The sequence below is a fragment of the Pyxicephalus adspersus genome, chromosome 9, assembly GCF_032062135.1.
Source record: "Pyxicephalus adspersus chromosome 9, UCB_Pads_2.0, whole genome shotgun sequence".
Taxonomy (NCBI): domain Eukaryota; kingdom Metazoa; phylum Chordata; class Amphibia; order Anura; family Pyxicephalidae; genus Pyxicephalus; species Pyxicephalus adspersus.
In genome coordinates, this window is record NC_092866.1 from 18,183,106 (window position 1) to 18,201,534 (window position 18,429).

At 42.2% G+C, this 18,429-nt stretch overlaps 1 long non-coding RNA gene across 1 annotated transcript in view; it reads left to right on the plus strand.

The window, feature by feature from the left end:
* The window catches only part of LOC140338686 (uncharacterized), an 11,458-nt gene extending 591 nt beyond the window's left edge, over nt 1-10,867 (plus strand). Inside the window, exon 2 of the long non-coding RNA XR_011922301.1 lies at nt 10,330-10,867. This is a non-coding gene — a long non-coding RNA (uncharacterized lncRNA). The remainder of the gene's footprint in view (nt 1-10,329) is intronic.
* Nucleotides 10,868-18,429: the final 7,562 nt, after the last annotated feature.

Below are 18,429 nucleotides of genomic sequence, written 5' to 3' on the forward strand. Positions count from 1 at the left end.
AACAAATTGCATTGGTAACAGTGATGTCAATGCACTTTCAGACATAATACCTATAGCCCATTAGGTGTATTGATTCTCTACCCCTTTCATGATGTGACTCACACCAAATGAGTCAACTTATTTTTGTCATTAAACATCTGTTCTTAAACATTGTCATTCTGAATATAACAAATTAAAAATCCATCCTATGTCCTCTGCATCCTTAAAACCTTTTAAATGATTACATCTGTGACGCATCAATTTTGGAAAAACAAAATATGACTCAGCATCAGTGACTTGTTTAGGCCATACCTGTTGGGTGAATCAGAAGCACAATCTATAAAATGTAACTGAGGATTTTAAAGAAAAATAAAACGATTATATAGGCTATACATAATGCATAAGTCACTAAAAGGATGAATACAAGAAAAGCAGTATGTACTATGAATTGTACGATAATCTACAGTGGTGCCAATGAGTACAGCATTACAAATGGCATGTATTATGATGACCAAATTGCACTGCAGCTGGTTATTACAGTGAGCTTTACAATCTCAATTCAACAGCCAGACTGGCTAGATCCATCTTAAACCACAGTAATAAATACAATAGTGCATAATCCGTGGTTCAACCACCATTAGTGCAGCCAACATTGGGGCTGGTTAACTCACAGCAAGCCAGGAAGAAACAATATCCTTTGTCTTTAAAAAAGCCGTGCTCCCTATTGAGAGGGTACACTATTTTTACACTAATGGGTGGCTGCAAGGCTTGGTGTTCCCTTTCAGGTCTTTGTCAAACTGGATCATTCCTCTCAAAGTGAATAAATAGCACTTAAAAAGTTTATGGTCCTTAAGTCATCATACATGATTTAAAGGTTTTAAATACATTTGTTGTTTCCTGTCTTTATTTTTCAACGTGTTTCACGGTAGCCTCCTCTTCAGGAAAATTATTGATGGGCAAACATCACAGCTATAAATACCAACAGTGACTCAATAAACACACCAAACAATAACCTTTAATAATATAATACATTATTCTATTGCACTTGCATGAGATGTTCATTTCTTGAAACGTTAATCTCTCATATGTAGCAAACTTATTTATTGGCTTTTAAAGAGAAAGCATCCAGACGGAGTAGGAAGCGCGGCCAAACAAATATACATGTATCACATTCTGATGGAGATTTGGCTCTTTTAAAGTGTGAATAAATTATGTTTGCAACAATATTCAAACATTTTGAATGATGTATATGTATGAGGACGGGGCATTTATAATTGGTTTCCACCACACAACAATATGAAATTCAAAATGAATAAAGCTGAACATTGATGGTAAGTGATCAGACCTGTTACCTAGAGTATTGAGAGCTATGTTGTACTTTGTGCCTGTCATCTGCATTGATTTAGCTGTATGCTATACCTGTCAATGGATAGTATGGTGCCTGTGGCAGTATATCTGTCAATACAATACGGCTTTAAGAATAAAGCAACTCATTAACATATGCAATTTTATTTCTTATGTTAACTAGTTCGATATTTGTTTTTATTTATCATGTGTACTACCTATATTATGTTCTGAACAGCATTGCTGTACTACTTTTGACATACAGTTATGTAAACGGCCTCCACACATCCCCTGAAGAAGCCAGTTGGTGAAACACGTCAGGTGAGAAACAGCGTATTTGTATTTGTATCTATTGTTGTATAAATTGTTATTCTCTGTTTCTAGTAAAATTTTATAGTATTAGCCGCAAAAAAACCCTACTTTATCTTTCTTCACCATTTGATTTTCCAAAGGAAAGGGGTGGCTACTCTTATTTAATATAGGAGGTAGGATAAGCAACACTTGTTTTGTCTTTAACAGGAAGATTGGCAATGACCTCCAATGTACCAGAGGCATTGACATAGACCTCTGATGTAACAAAGGAATTGGCATTGACCTTCAATGTAACAGATGCATTTCCTTTGAACCCTATAAAAGGGGCATATATAAAAGGGGCATGGACACTGCAATGCAACAAGGGGATTTACAATGATCTCCAGTGTAACAGGGGCATTGACACTGAACCCCAATATACCAAGAAGATTGGCAATGACCTCCAATGCAACGGGGCATTGACATTGACCTCCAATATTAGAGGGACATGAACACTGGTCTATAATGTAACAAAGGGATTTACATTGACCTCCAATAAAGTGAGGCCCGTAGGCAGAGAATAGATATAGGGCCTGCATGTCAGTGGGGCGAAGCCACAGCAAGAGGGTAACAAAAGAGTTAATTGGTCCGGGAGATGTAGAGAGGGGTTGTGTCAGCACGACAATTGAGAGGGGGGGTTTAGGAGAAGGGGGGCTTAAAAAGGGGGAAGCAGGAAGTGTGAAGCACTCTTTCAGAATAGACAGCATGCAGGGATACAGCATTCCGTGATTAAAGGTAGGAAGCATGGAATCAGTTGAGGGTCTCATGGCCCAGCTACGGGGAGCCTTGGCTTCCAGAGGTGAAACCTGGCTGCAAGAGAGGGTAGCAGAGGTTTTGGGGGGGCTGCTGTGAGCCGGAGTTACCGCCTCAGAGGCATAGACCTCCGGTGCGCCTTAGTCCAGACCCCTTTCAGAGAGCTCTGATCAGCCATGGGGGCCTCTTAGGGGACCCTCCTAGTCAGCCTGCTGGGGAGCGTAGGGCTCAAGCGGGTTTAAGAATAGGGAGGAATCCCCGTCAGCAGCGGAGCTCTGCGGAGGGGGCTGTGGCTGTCAGGGAATGCAGCCTCCATTTCCCTATTAGACCGACCGGGGTCCGGAGGCGCTCCCTGCATGCTGAGAGGACGCGGGAGGAGCCTGCGGCCAGAAGAGGAGTAGAATGCCGAACCGGAAGTGACGATCGGCAGACCGGAAATGGAGATCGGCAGACCAGAAGTGACGTACAGGGAAGCCGGGACTCGTCACAGAGGGTTTCAGGAAGTGATGTGGCCGGTTCCTGGGAGCAGGGAGTCCCCCGTTTGGAGGGGGAACTCTCATCATCCCAAGGAGAAGAAGAGGCAGGACAGGCACTGGATGCGGTGCGGGGCCCTAGGGAAGAGCTGGCAGTGTGGCAGGCACAGCACTATGAGGTGCCTTGTGCGCTGTGGCATTAGAAGAATTATTGTCTCTGTCTCTCTTTAGTCTGATCAGACTGTCTTTACTCAACAATTCCTCTAGTACCGTTTCATAAAAGTAGTAGGTTTAAAGAGCACACCAAATACTTCAAATAACTTCTTTAATAACTTCAAACTTTCTTCATATAACACTGCTGCTTCTGCAGCAGAAAGTCTGTGTACAAACATGTGTTGAATGAGGTATCACAAAATGATGGTTGGATCTGACTCTCAGGTAGAGCACTTTGACATGCAGTATAATTTGCACTACAACTCTCAGTCTGCTCTGTATTAGATAGAACTGTGCAGTTTGCAGTATGACATGGTAAGGTGGAACTATGAAGATTGATGGATAAGAGGTTTGGTTGGTAAGAGGTTGAAGTTGGTTAGTTTGTTTGTTGGTTGGTTGTTTGTTGTTGGTTGTTTGTTGGTGGAACTGTAAGCAAACACATGAGAGGTTCAGCAGACAGTCCCAATCACTATTAAACTACAGGAATCTATATAACTGTATTAAATACCTTTTTAGGCCTTTTGTCTACTTCTATGGAACTCTCTGACTGGAACTCTGGCTGTTCTCCTCTCTTCTCTCTCTCTCTCTCTCTGTTAGCACGCTGAATACAGCATGGTTTGCTAGGGAATTTCCCCATAGACACAGTGTAAGGCTGGTTGTGATTGGTTGAGGCCTCTGCATAGTGTAAGACTCACTGTGATTGGCTTACCTCTTCTAGCTAGATAATGACTCTTAAAGGTATTTTTTCCTTTTCTGCCTATGTTAACAAAATGCATATATAACTGTTATAAACATTCACAACCATAAAATACAGTGATAACTCTGCGTCTAGCTTAAACATATGAGCATATGAGCTGTATAGTGGGGTTATTGGCAGGATTAGGTGTATACAGATTATGCTGCACTAATAACCTAGGACAGGTTTTAGCTGGCCAGCTACAGGCAGGCCCCAGAAGATCCGGTTTGCCAGGTAGGTGCAGAGGGGATTCAGAAAGGAGGGTGAAGGGAGCGGGGTTTGGGGAATGTGAGTTTTTTCTGAGCAAGGGGATTTAGGAGTAGAAGGGCTTGAAGGAGAGGGAGGTCAGGCAGTGTACATGAAGAGGCAGGTTGCGCGGCATGGGGGGCAAGCTACTGTATTGGAAGGGCTTAAGGAGGTTATGGGCAAACTAGAAAGGAGCAGGGTTGGCATGGGGGGTTGAGGGCCAAGGGGGTGATTTAAGAAGTGTTGTTGTGCAGGCGCAAGGAGTAAAGGGGGTGTCATAAAGACATTAGTTTGTGGATGAGTTTGATGGTGTCCGGTAGGCAACGGGGTGGACAGTTTTTTCAGGCCGTTGTGGATCAACGGCTGCTAAAATGAAAGGAGTCTGTTGGCTCTTCAATAAGGGGGATTGCAGGTTTGGGGCCGGTTGCAGGTTTAAGCATGAGTGTTCAGGGTGCGGTGGCGTGCTCAGACTCTACCGTTGCTTTAAACAAAGTAGGAATGGGGGGATGATGCTGGTGAAAAAAGATCCAGATTTGAAAGCAGCGTGCGTTTTGGAGGAAGGATTTGAGAATGGTTTCAGGATTCCAAGCTCAGTTTGCGATCAGCGCTGCGACCAGTGCTGCGCCATCTGGAGGTGGTAAAAGAAAAATTGCAGAAAGAGGTGAGTCTGGGGAGGATGAGCGGCCCCTTTGTCGAGCCCCCACTTCCGTTATTGATTGTGTCACCGTTGGGACTGGTTCTGAAGAAGGAGGCGGATATGTTTTGGTTAATACATCATTTGTCGTTTCCTCCTGGGGGATCGGTGAATGATGGTATTGACCCTGGCATTTGTGCAGTGGCTTACACCTCGTTTGGCACGGCGATTCAGTGGGTTAGGCGGTATGGGCCAGGGGCATCCTGATAGTTTGTAGGGTGTTGTTGGCCATGCTGCAACATGTGTCAGAACGGTTTGGAATTCCGTTGGCGGCTGAAAAGATGTCATTAGTGTTTTTAGGGATCGAGTTGGATTCAGTGGCCATGGAGAGCAGACTGCCAAGGGACAACTTGCTGGCATTAAAGGAGGAGGTTCGGATGGCGTGTGGGTGGAGGTAGTTGCATTTACAGGAACTGCAATAGTTTTTGGGCGAATTGAATTTTGCTTGCAAGGTCATGAGGATGGGGCAGATCTTCTGCCGCAACAGCGGGGGTGGTGGTGCCGTCGCATTGTATTAGGATTTTCAGAGAAATGCGGGCGGATTTGGAGGTGTGGCAGTGGTTTTTTTGAATAATTTATTGGGAGGGCCTTGGGGTTGGATGGACCAGTTAGTGTGATGGTCATGGAGTTGTATACGGAATGCGGCTGGGGCATGTGGTTTTGGGGCTTACTTTGGGGGAAAGTGTTGTGCAGGGGCGTGGCCTGACAAGTGCGTGGAGATAGGGATTGTCCGTGATTTGATGGTGTTTCCCATTGTAGTGGCAGTGGAACTGCCAAGAGCTGTCAAATAAAAAAGTGCGGTTACATTGTGATAACTTGGGGGTAGTTCAGTCTATTAATCGTTTTTCAGAAAGTTCAGGTCCAGGGGTGCGGTTGATGCGGCATTTGGTGTTGCGATGTCTGCAGTACAATGTTTATATTTTTGTGCAGCACATTCCTGGTGTTCACAATGTTTTGGCTGAAGCTTTGTTTGTGTTTGGTAGTTAGGGTGGGATGCGGTTCTGAGGAATTTGTGCATTTGTTGTTGTTTTGGCTGGCAAAAGATTTAGTTGAAGGGGGCTTCAGTTGGGCGGAAGTTAGCGGGAATGGCCTTTTGGTTGAAGTTGCATAAATTCCAGAATGTGACAAAAGACTTTGTGGTTAGTCAGGCTGTCAAGGGGTATAGAAAGGGGAAGAGGGTTCCGGATCCGCGGCGACCAGTGTCTTTTGCGTTGTTGCAGTGTTTGGTTTTGGTGTTAGATGAGGTCTGTGTGAGCAAATATGAGAAGATCTTGTTCAAGTCGGCATTTGTGGTGGTGTTGGAGCTTTATGGATCAGCGAGTTGGTTAGTCCGGCTAGGAATTGGTGGCGGGGTATTTTGTTTCAGGATGTGGTCTTGTCGCCGGATCAGGTAAGTTTTCCTAATCGACAATCTAAGACAGACCAAAGAGGTAGGGGTTTTAAGGTGGTCCTTTTTCAGTTGGAAGGGTCTGAGGTATGTCCGGTGGGGACGGTGAAGTGCTTGTGTGGGGTGCAGCCGAGAATGGAGGGGCCATTGCTAATTCATGATGATGGGGTTTGCTTGTCAAAATTTCAGTTTGTGGCAGTATTTAGGAGATGTTTAGCTACATTGGGGGTGGTGGGGGACGGTTACTCCTCACATTCTTTCTGTATTGGGGCCACGACAGAGAAGGCTCAGTGGGGTCTGGGGGAGGAGGTTATTAAACGCATTGGGCGATGGGAGTCGAGGAGGTTCAATGTGTTTGTGTGACCTCATCTGTTATATGGCAAGATTTGAACAATTGTTTACTGGGGGGTTGTGGTGTTATGTTTCGCACTTGTTGTTTTTGTTTTATTTTAGGTGGATCAGCATGCCTCGTCTGGATCGTTGGGCACTCCTATGTTTTGTGGGGAGCCAGGAGAGCAGCGGTGTGGCCAGACAGACAGCAGCTCGGGATATCGGAGGAGGAAGCAGTTTTGCTCTGGATCAGGGTGCCTGGTTTGCTTTGGAGTACAGTGGTGCCTGAGATTAGAAAGTATGCGGGTTTAGATAGGCCTCCGGGTGTAGTGGTTGTACATGCCGGTGGCAAAGATCTTGGGAAGCGCTCCATGAGGGAGCTCATCAGGGATATTAGATTGGATTTATTGCAGTTGCGGATTGAATTCCCGGGCCTAGTGGTGGTTTGGTCTGACATCATAGCCAGGATGTGTTAGAGGGGGGCCCGATCGATAGACAAAATTAACAAAGCCAGGATAAAGATCAACAGAGAGGTTGGCCGATTTATTGCTAGAAATTGAGGTATAGTGATACGGCATAAGGAGTTGAAAGAGGAAACCTGCTGGTACCTGAGGCAGGACGGACTGCATTTGAATGCGATCGGCACTGACTTATGGTGCCTGGGACTACAGGATGGTGTGCAGCGAGCCCTGCGAGTTTGGAGTGGTGCTTAGATGTTAGGTGTCACGCCTGATCGCTGTGGCGATTGGGGTTGTAGAAGGCAGGATTCCTGGACATGCAAGACGCGGTTGATGGTAAGAGGGATTCTCTGTGGTAGGGTCCCTCTTAAAGTGGTATGTTGGCTATGGCTCCTGAGGTGGTGCTGGGCGGCTAGGGGCCAAGGTGGTGTTGTTTGTTTTGAATTATGGTGGTGTACGGATTATGCCTTCTGAGACGTGCAACCTGGTTGTTAATGTGTAATTCATTAGGGTTGCAATGCTAAGTTAAAATATGGTGTTCATTTGGGGGTAATTTTGATTATGGTTAAGAAAGATTGCTTATATCATTGTTTATATATTATTTATATGGTTATTTAATTATTTATTTATTTGTTAAATAAATGGCTGCTTGCCAACCAATTTAAGTGCACTTTGGAGTCTGTGTGTTTTTGGCGGGATTAGTTGGTAAGCAGGTTGAGGGGAGTGGGGAGGGGGTTTATTGGTAATGTGTGTAGGGTTTGAAGGACTGTTAGGTCCGAGCTACCCTAGTCAAGCGTACCATGTACTAATCCTGCTGGCATAGACGCTGACCTCTAAAATAACAAGGGTAAAGACATTGATAAATTGGCCAAGTTTTGCCCACTGTTTTGCTTTCTTGATACTACCGATACACTTGCTCTTGTTTGATCTGCTTTTTGTTCCAACCATGACAGCTTAATTGCAGGGTGAGGACTGAAACATTGCTTCCCTGTGCCATGTACACAACAATATTTCTTCTCAGACAATGAAGATAATATTTTGTAAGGAAAATTATAGTCTTATTGAGTCTTTTTAGGATTTACACTGTATGCGAATGTGTGTAAAAGATTAAAAAGTCAATTTAAAATGCACCTCATGATGATGAAAAGACACAGATGATTGTGGCTGATTGTAGCTCTGTATTCATTAGTATATGACTAAATGTATTTTATGAATTATTTAATGGAAGTAGCGTAGGTAACAAAATGTAATTTTTTATCAGCCTTTTGCAATTTTCAGAATTTATGCTGAGAAGGGTAGCAATCAGGCGTGCTGTCAAAAAACCCTTTAAAACAGCTTTAAGAGAAAAAACACTCTTTGACATTGTACACGCACAAAACAAAAAAAAAAAAATAAAATTGTAGGTTAGGAAGAATTCTGGTTTACCTAACAAATCAAGATATACTTTTTAATGAGGAACTGTTGAAATCCCTAAATGGAATAATAAAAAATCTTATCTGATTTCCTTGTGTACGGAAAGTGTCAGCCCAGGACCTTGAAAACTGTCTGTGACCACCCCCTTCTCTGCACCTACAACATAAGTCATTGTTTGGAATAGCACTGTAAAATCTTCTTGTATCGTGGGAAGTGCACAATCCACATCAGCACTGCTGTGACTTGCTATGATTACATTGGGCACATTTTCAAGCTCAGAATAAAGTTTTTGATATGGGTCCTGTTAGACCTAGGGGTCTATTTATAAATATTGTCAGACAACCATCATATAACTTTACCCAAATATACAAAATTTCCACTTAGGATTTAGGATGTGTGAATTATTTTAAATGATTGGTACATTGAGTGCATTGTAAAAAAATATTGTGGGTCAAAGCCTGATCAATATTTGGTGTAAACATTTTTGTAAAGGTCCCCTGGTGTTTTTACAGAAAGTATTGTTCAACCATAAAAATAATAAAGCCAATTTACTTTAATTCATTAACAACCACACTCCTTATTTCTTGTGTTGTCGTCCTGACAAAATCTCCTAATTTGTGTCTAGGACAACAATAAACATTTACCTTTCCAAAGCTATGTTTTAATAAATAGTCTGGGTTATGTTTATTATATCTATCATATATTAAATCAATATATATTGATTGATTGTTCTAAAGTGAACTATAAAAAAATAATTCCTACCATTTCTTTCACAGTATAGTAGTGAAGGAAGCAATAGAAATGAATAAAGAATAGGAGAAAGTAGGGTATTTTAAATTCAGCAGTGTATTAAAAAGTAGACAAAACCTATACAGTGTTACATCACACATTTAGTCCCCCTGAGCAATATGCCGTGGGGGATGTGGAGAGCTAGATATTGACTCCTATTATAGCGGAGATGAGCGCATAGGCGGTTGAAAAATGGATTACGTGTCCTGACGCGTTTCACCTATATTGGCTTCTTCGGAGGAAATTTAGACATCAAAATATGACTGTATACAAGATAAATTATTAAATATGTGATACAATATGTAATAACTAATCTTACATTTCAACTGGCAAATTACATTAACTATCTATTAGCCATCAGTATAAATGTATCATTAACATTGGCGGAGAGAAAAAAACATATACATACTACAGTTACATCATTGTATATGCAAAAATATATATATTGCTAAAAAAAAGTAATGGATAAAGACTTACCTGCTCCCACCGGCATCCTCCAGTGTCCTGCCTGTCCGATCCCATCCTCTGGCCGCATCCTCTTCCTCCGATTGGTCCCCCGGCGATTGCGCTGATGTTCCCCAGCAGTTCCCGGTTACGTCAGTGTGTGCGAGCATCGGTGCGTGTGAGGGACCATGGTGGGAATTTCAAATTATTTTGTATTGGATTCAATACCAAATTACTGTAAAGTAATCATTATATTATATATGTATTATATATGCTACTGTACAGTTTCAGTATTTTTTATTTATTTCTGCACCCTTGTTTTAACAGATTTTTGTGTTTTTTCTTTAAAGTTTAGTATTAAATTTTTTACATTTATTAAAGATTGGACGCATTCGGTAAGTTATGCCTAAGAGTGACAGGCCTACAATGTAAAATAAATTTTCATGAAAGACAATCTACCGCTTTTAGACAGAAATGAACCACCCAGAAGGTTAATATGCTGTAAAAAAAAACTGTGATGCAATTGATTAAACAAATTGGTTAAATAGCAGACAGAAACACAATTTATTGTTCTCTGATACATTATTTTTAGAACTCTTTACATTTTAATGTTTTGTATTCTTGCTTTATAACAAAGGTGCCTACATTAGATAAATATTAAAAAATAACAATTATAGACGAGTATGACATTAATAACGCTTATCTCATATTCTTCTTAGTAATATGAAGAACGGCGTTGGGAATGATTCCATAGATTGTTAACAAGAAAAACTGCTTTTGTGAAGGTTCCCGAGGATTTACTGTCCTGCTGTGGTAACCTTTGTGCTGGTTGTTAAATATGGACTTCTTTATAACCTCCAATGTGACACAAAGCAAAAACAGATTTTCAACTGTGTCTGGTATGAAACCCGCTATTGGAACAGATACGCACAGTGCCAATCAGACATATAGTCTGTTCCTTGGGATCTTCCTCACATTCCTGAACGATTATTTCATTCTGAAGCAAAATTTTCTTCAAGTGTCAGGAGGATTACTCAAGTTAATGATAAATAGATTTCTGAAAGGCTTTGTGTATTGCTGTGCGACATCTCAACACTAATATGAAAGACAAAATGCAGCAAATCTACAATCTCTTGGCAGGCCTATTGAGCTCACTGGTTTGAAGGCCTGAGTGGTTTAAAAGGAAATTACTGAGTGTATTTAGATTGTAATTATTTTGTGTTTGTAATTAATATTCTAAAAATAAATATTGATGACTTTTGCATTGGTTTTACTTTTTTTTTTACTTTTTTGTTTTGGTCAACTAGTACAATACACAATAGATTTCGTGAAGTACAGCAAATAAAGAAATATAACCAAACAAGTATAGTGTCATTAACTGAGATAAGGGTAAAAATACCCTAAAAGAAAGAGTACAGGGTTTTAACGTTAAGCCTTGCGTTGTTATAATCATTGTGTAAGATACTTACCCCGCCAGTGATCCAGCTGCAACCCCAGCGCTGCTTGCATCATGTCTCCTCTCACTGGCAGAAGGATCCCCAGCATCCCTGCAGCCGGGCACAGTGCTGCAGGCACCCTCAGCATTCCTGCGGGGGTGCACAGTACACCACGGCCCGGGGGTCCTGCTGTAAGAGGCCTCTTGTACTACCAGGGGGTGAGGCAGCCGGCTGCCTTGCCGTGGGGCGGGACATGTATAGTTTATATTCCCTGCGGCCAAATTGGCCACAAGGGATTTATTGTTTAGTATAGTCCTCCAATCTAATAGCTCCAGGTGGCGCAAGGTTATTGGACAAGTGGCCCATTTAATGAGACCCTGTCATTAGCACCCGGTAAAGCCTACAGTTACAGTGTGCTTGGGTGTGCTGTTATGTTAGATTATCATTTTGAACTCTGTTGTCTTTCCCTGTGTCTTGTCATCAGCTCGGACTTATTACCAGCAGCGACCCGGTCTGATTATTGCCTTTGCATGAACTCTACCTGCCCTGACTTCAGATTGTCCCTGACTACGCCTTATGCCTCATCCTTTTGTATCTCACTGATCAGATTGATCTTTTGTGTTTGACCTTAGCCTGTACCTGGATTACGGAATAAAGTTTGTTAAAAGTGTACCCTGGAGTTGGTTGTGGTTTGTGTGCCCAGGCGCATTACATTGTATATGAAACCAAAGTTCTACATATAAATCAGTACTAGAAAGAGCTAAGATTTTGTGGTCCACAGTTGTGGATTACAAGATAGGGATTAGGAAATATAAATGGATCATACACAACCTGATAATGGGTGGATCACCTTTTAGGTAGCACATAGTATAATAGATACAGTTGTGGAGGTAAATTTTAATGGGGGTGTTGAAGGTATCAATGAAACTATCTCAAGTTTTAAAGATGGGTTGGGTTTTTGTATCACATTGGTAGGAAGCCTCAACCTACTCAATTTTAAATTATTGCTGAAGTTTTAATAAAAAGAAGTAGATTATGGAAGGAAAGATAGAAAGCCAACAATGCAGGATTGTTTTTCTGCCCACAGTGGAAAGGAGCACCAAATGCTTCTTTCCCAAGAGTATTGGATGCCATCTCTGTCTGCCTGTCCAATGCCACCCACTCCAATGTGAAGGGTTGAAATGGGCCTCAACAAATGGGCCTGAATGTAAAGGGGAGCGTTGCAGCCATTCTGCCATATCAAGGGTAAATTTAAATAATCCAGTTAGGTATAAAGTAAAGTATAAAACTTCAACTTGAAAGAGGCCAGTTGGGCCAAAAACGAGTCTAGGGGACTGCACCAGTCAGCTTGAACCTGTGTACTGGCAACCCTAGAGCAATAAATCTGCACTTTGATTAATAGAGCTTAGCTGTTCCACACAAACCCTATTTAAATATCTCCAGAGCCCTTTTTTACTTACATGACTCCCCTATCACATATAACCCTACATAACTCCCGTAAGGTGATGCATCTGCATCCAATGCTGTAGTCCTAGCCCACCACAACCAGCCATATTGCCACCCCATTTCCTGATATAATCACACCACTGCCAGAGTCTTCATGTCCACATGAGGCCTCCTGAACAGGGATTCTACTTTCAGTCTAAAGCTAAATATAAAAGAACAGGATTGCGAACAGGCAGGTAAGCATGTTTTATTGCAGAAGGGACATCACCTGTTGCAGAAGTTACACAAATCAAATCATCCTATGCTATTTTGCGATTCTTGGATATATATTTATCAGCACGTTCAGCAACTTCGTCTTTACTCAATGGGTATTATGATAATATTTATACAATGTTTTGCATGTGAACTTCCTGCTTGCCACTGCAGACAGCTGACTGAACATTTTTTTTCTGGATACTCTTCTTATACTGTGATATTGTTATATCCAATGCCAACAATACTATCTTGCACATTCTGTAAATTTTTCACATTCTCCAAAAATCATACATCGTACATACCAAAAGAAAGCATTATAGTAGAGGAAATATTTATGTTGCATCGAAGTCTTTCTAAGGACCTGAATCATAGAATAAAATCATTGTAATATAAACTGATAGAAACATCCAATATTATTAAGGAAATATGCAGTCAATAAACACTACATGGAAATAATCCTGTTTAGAGCAGTTGCAAAGATAAGCCTGACATTGGGGGAGGGGGGGGCAGAGGACTTTAGTTGGAAGGTGGGAAATAAAAGGGGGGCTCAGAGAACAGTAGTTAAGAGGTTAAGATTGAGAAGGGAGGAGTTAGAAGTAAATGGAATTAAGAGGTATATTGGAAGTAAAAGGTGATTGGGTCAGGAGGTTGGTGAAGGAGGGTTAGGGGATGTATAAAAGGAGATGACGGGAGAAAGTGGGGGTCAAAGGTCAGATAAGAAAGAGAAGTGAGTTGACCCACCTGCCTGCCCTACATTGTTGGGGGGAGAAGTGTATTTGTTTAGGAGGTAGGAGGCAGATCCTAAAGGGTGGCATGCAAGTTTCCCTGAAGCGGTGGTTGAAACCATCTTAGGTGTGGTGCCCCCCAAAAAAATGGTAGTAAGTTACAGAATGGGTGACTTATGGGTTATGTTGGGAGAGGAGGCTGCATGGTGGATAGCATTGTTCCCAAGGCAGTGAGGTGAGACTGGAAACATAAGGTTAAGGTTTAGCAGACTCCAGTGCTTGATAATGGGGGTAGAAGACGCTTTCAAGGATAGGTGATAGTAGAGGGAGGACAATGTGGAAATGTTAAAGCTGTAATGTTAATGGTTGGATGTGTATGATTGGTATAGATTAGGCATGTGTGTATATAGAAGTATTCATGTATATATATATATATATATATATATTGGTATTTATATTTATATACATTGATAGATGGTTGGTGTTTTATGCTCAAGACATACACATGTTTTAAATATATGCAAAAGTTGATCTACCCTTAAGTTGTTATAAAACAGCTGGTTGGCCATTTTACCCACAATGGACTTAGTGTGTTAATTTCAATGGTGTGGGTGGGTGGACAGGGGCCAAACAGTAGGAAGGGTTAAGCTAAAACTCTGAGCTCCCCTATTCATGTAAACTGCCAATTTTAGTATATCCTAACCTCAGACTAGGACTTCTATTTTATGATTGTGCAAATATTTTCAAAGAATTTTAACTCTACTTCCTCTTAGCATTTGACTTCTTTTTAACCTTTTTGTGTTATCTTAGCACCAATTTGACCGAAAAGCACTAAACAGGAATGTGACATGTAGCTACCATTCCCTACCACTTCCTGAAAATGTTAGTTACATGGCTGCCATGCAGATCCTACAGCTTTATTGTTTAGTTATTTCCTCAAAGGAACAAGAAAAAAACTTTAAAGTTTTAACTTCGGGAGATGTTCCATGGCATTGGCTAAACAGTGAATGACATGATGGGATACAGCCATCTAGCTTTTAAGAAAAGTGTCATAATGGGCAAAACAGACAATTGGGTAATATCAGAATCCTATTGAAATAAATATAAAATTGACATTAAGGTGTTTGCAGATCTATATGCTTTCTCTTAGTGTACAAGTTAAGTACACAAACTATTTATCACATCCATAAAATGCATAAATAGAAGTTGCAGAAATAACTTTTTATCTCTGCAGGTCACATGATTGCAATCCTTTTCCTTTGCTCTGCTCGGCCCTGAGCCACTGAGTGTCATGAGTTTCTTTAGGGAAATCCCACAAGCACGGCATTGAAATCCACCCCCACAGACACTGTCAATTACATATTTAGAATCATGCTGTCTGGTGTAAAAATAATGGAAGCGTGTGAGCTGTGGTGGCAATGTTGCACAGGCTAGATCAGCCTACAAATCATTGCCACCTGAAATAAGAAACTGAAAGTAACTGGCAGAATCAACCGGCATTTACCCTGTTTTATTGCAGAAGGAACATCACCTGACCATTCTGCAACAAAAATCCTGCCTGCTCGCCATGTTTTAATTGTGGAACTATAATTCAACTTTAAATTGTAAGATTTAAGTCATTTAGTTAATATTGCAGATAAGTACTTTTTCTAAATAGACAATTGGGCACAATCTCGAGTTGTAATATGAAAAGCTGCAGCATCTACACCCCTTTGGAACCGAATGAGTCCTGTAGGCACAAAATAAACCTCCATTGCAGAGAATGTCCAAAATTTGGGCACAAAATTAGATTTTTGTATTATAACATTGTTCAGAATATCATCAGGTTGCCATAATTCAAGTCATTTCCATAGGTGTATTTGGAAGTCAAAGAAAGCTACATCTTTATATATAAAATTGTATGCATGTATGTGTGTGTGTATGTTCCACCATCACTTGAAAACGCATGGAGTACGTATATGTCTGAGCTATATTTGTATGTATGTATGTATGTATGTATGTGATCACTAGGAAACGCATGAAGACATTTTATCAAAACTTGCTAGACATATCACTCAGACTCATGTGATTGCACCATTGATATGTGTACAGCACTGTGCTATATGTCAGAGCCATATTTGGTGATCACTAGGAAACGCATGGAGACCTTTCAACTAAACTTGCTAGACATGATGATGTACACTGATGTACAGCGCTGTGGTGTATGTCAGAGGTATATAAATGTATAATAATAGCGTTGATGTGGGGGGACATTAGAGTGTCAGCTCCTCTGTACAAAGACTGATGGGTCTAGCTCTGTGTTTCATTCTACAGCATATGGTATATGTCAGAGCTATATAAATCTATATATATAAAATTGGATGTATGTATGTGTGTATGTTCCACCATCACTCAAAAACTCATGGGGACATTTCAACCAAACTTGCCATACATATGACTGAGACCCATGTGAGTGCACCAGTCATCTTTGTACAGCACTGTGCTATATGTCAGAGCTATATTTGGATGTATGTATGTATGTCATCACTAGGAAACGCATCAACACATTTTAACCAAACCTGCTAGATATATGACTCAGACTCATGTGAGTGCACCGCTTTGTACAGCGCTGTGGTATATGTCAGAGGTATATTTGTATGTATGTATGTATGTATGTGTGTATGTTTATTTTTTGACATACTTATTTTTCGATTCTTTTACAAATTTCTGGCCTATAATAATGCCATTGAGAAAACGTAAGGCAATTGGCCAAGTGCACTCAAAGGCAAAAAAATGAAACAACACCGTAAACATGAAAATTCAGAGGACAAGAATAGAAAGCTTGCCATGCTGTGCGAGAGAGCTACTACATCTAGAGCTTCAGAGACAGTACAACAGCATGAGACCTGACTACAGGAAATGAGAGAAAGAGCTACTACATCTAGAGTTTCAGAGACAGTACAACAGCATGAGACTCGACTACAGGATAACAGAGATAGAGCTACTACATCCATCTGTACAGTACAACAGCGTGGGACCCAAGTACACGAAATGAGAGAAAGAGCCAGACGATCAAGAACTGCACAACATTTTAGCTTAGCATTGGAAGGATTCCACTATGATCCACATAGACTACTCACAGCATGCAAGTGTTACCATCGGAAAAATGAAAATGTTTTGTAGTTACTGTTAAGCCAGGAAGTTTAAATTTGAGTCTCCTGGTATTTGCTGCAAAAAAGGGAAAGTCAAACTCTGCCAACTGGAAACACCACCACAAGAACTTTGGAATTACACAGCAAATACCTCAAATAGTCAAAGCATTTTCTTAATACTTTCATCAGGGCTCAAAATACTGGTTGGCCTACAGAAATATTGGCATTAATGATTTTCGGGTATTCTATTGCCTAGTAGAGCATTCTGTATTTCAATACACACCACAAATCATGATATCAGACTGGGACCCAGGTTTCCCATACCTACATTCTGTAGTTTAATGATTTTAAATGACTTACTGACAATTATATCTTCTTCAGACTGAAATGGGATGAAAACTTCTTTTTTGTTAGTTTTGGATACAGAAATGAAGGGTGTAGATGTGTCCTGGTGCCCCTTGTCACTGAAACTTTGCAATTTGTACATTTCAGAATATATTGAGAGTGGGGGGAGAGGAAATCTTCCAATGGGGATATGTTTTCTAGTAGCATCTAGTAAGAGGGGTGTTCCCCTTTTTTTTTTTTTTTTTTACATATTTTTCTTTACCTCTAGATAAATCTACAAAATAGGAAGTGAAGGCAAGTAGGATGACATTGACAGAAAAAAAAACCTGATTTAACCTTTCCCTCTACCAAAAAACTAAAGAAGTGTTGCCTTTGCATACACTTGAAATAACACTCCAGCAGGCCTGAAGCAAAAGAATTTGAGCGGAGGGCCTCATGACAGGGGGAGGAGGGAAGGCTGAGCAGTGAGGTTAAAAGTTCAAAAAAAAAAAAATAGCGAGAAAAGTGCGGGAAAATTAAAGAGTATGATTGGAGGTTAAAGGGGAGGGTAAGGGAAGGGAAAAGAGTTAAAAGGAGCCCCTGAGGGGTGGGGGGCAGCACTTCAAAATTGTCAGGGGACTAAGCGCAATGGCAGAGGTGGAGGCCCTAATGGAAAAGCTGAGGAATGCTGCAGAGTCTAGGGGAGCAGAGTGGCTGTAGGCCCAGCTGTCAGCCGCTTTGGCCGGGGTCGGGGCGGTCAAGGCCCCCTGAGCGCTTAAGCCCCAGTGTGACCCCCGGGGTCCAGGGCCGCGGCAGGAGCCCCGCTAGGGCCCCTCCTGCTCCACCGATGAAGAGGAGGTCAAAAGAAACCAGCGGTGGAGCGGGGAGGAATCCTCATCTTCAGCGGGACCCCTCGGTGGACCGGCAGCGCGGGGCATCGCCTCGGGGCCGGTCCGCACAGCACGTGATTTGCAGCGGAACGGCGGGCAGGGACGAGAGGAGGCTCACCTGTGTCAGCACCACCCGGCGAGGTGAAGAGGCCAGGAGGAGCACGGGGTCCGGCCGGTCTGGAGAAGAGGTCGGGGTTCCAGCCCTGGAAGGAGTCGCGGTGTCAGCGGTGTCCCGACAAGGAGCGAGGCGACGCAGATCGTTGGAGGTGGGCCCCGGCCCGTGCCTCGGTGGGCGGAGCCCTGGGCAGGAAGGACGAGGAGCAGCCCAGGGAGGTTATTCCGGGTCAGAGGATGCGCCCGGATTTGATGTTACTTGTCGGCGCCCGGAAGAGGGTGAAGATGGATGCCGGAGCAGAGCGGAGGGTGCCCTATCGGAAGGGGAGCTTCAGGAATCGGAGGAAGAGGCGTCCAGAAGGCGGGGCAGCGGTACGGAGGCTGCGGGCAGGGACCTGGCTCGGCAGCCCAGTGAGTACCTGGCGGTTTGGGGGATGGGGGGAGGTGGAGGGGGGTTTGATTGTAATGTTTCTAATGCGATGCATGTGGGGGATGTGG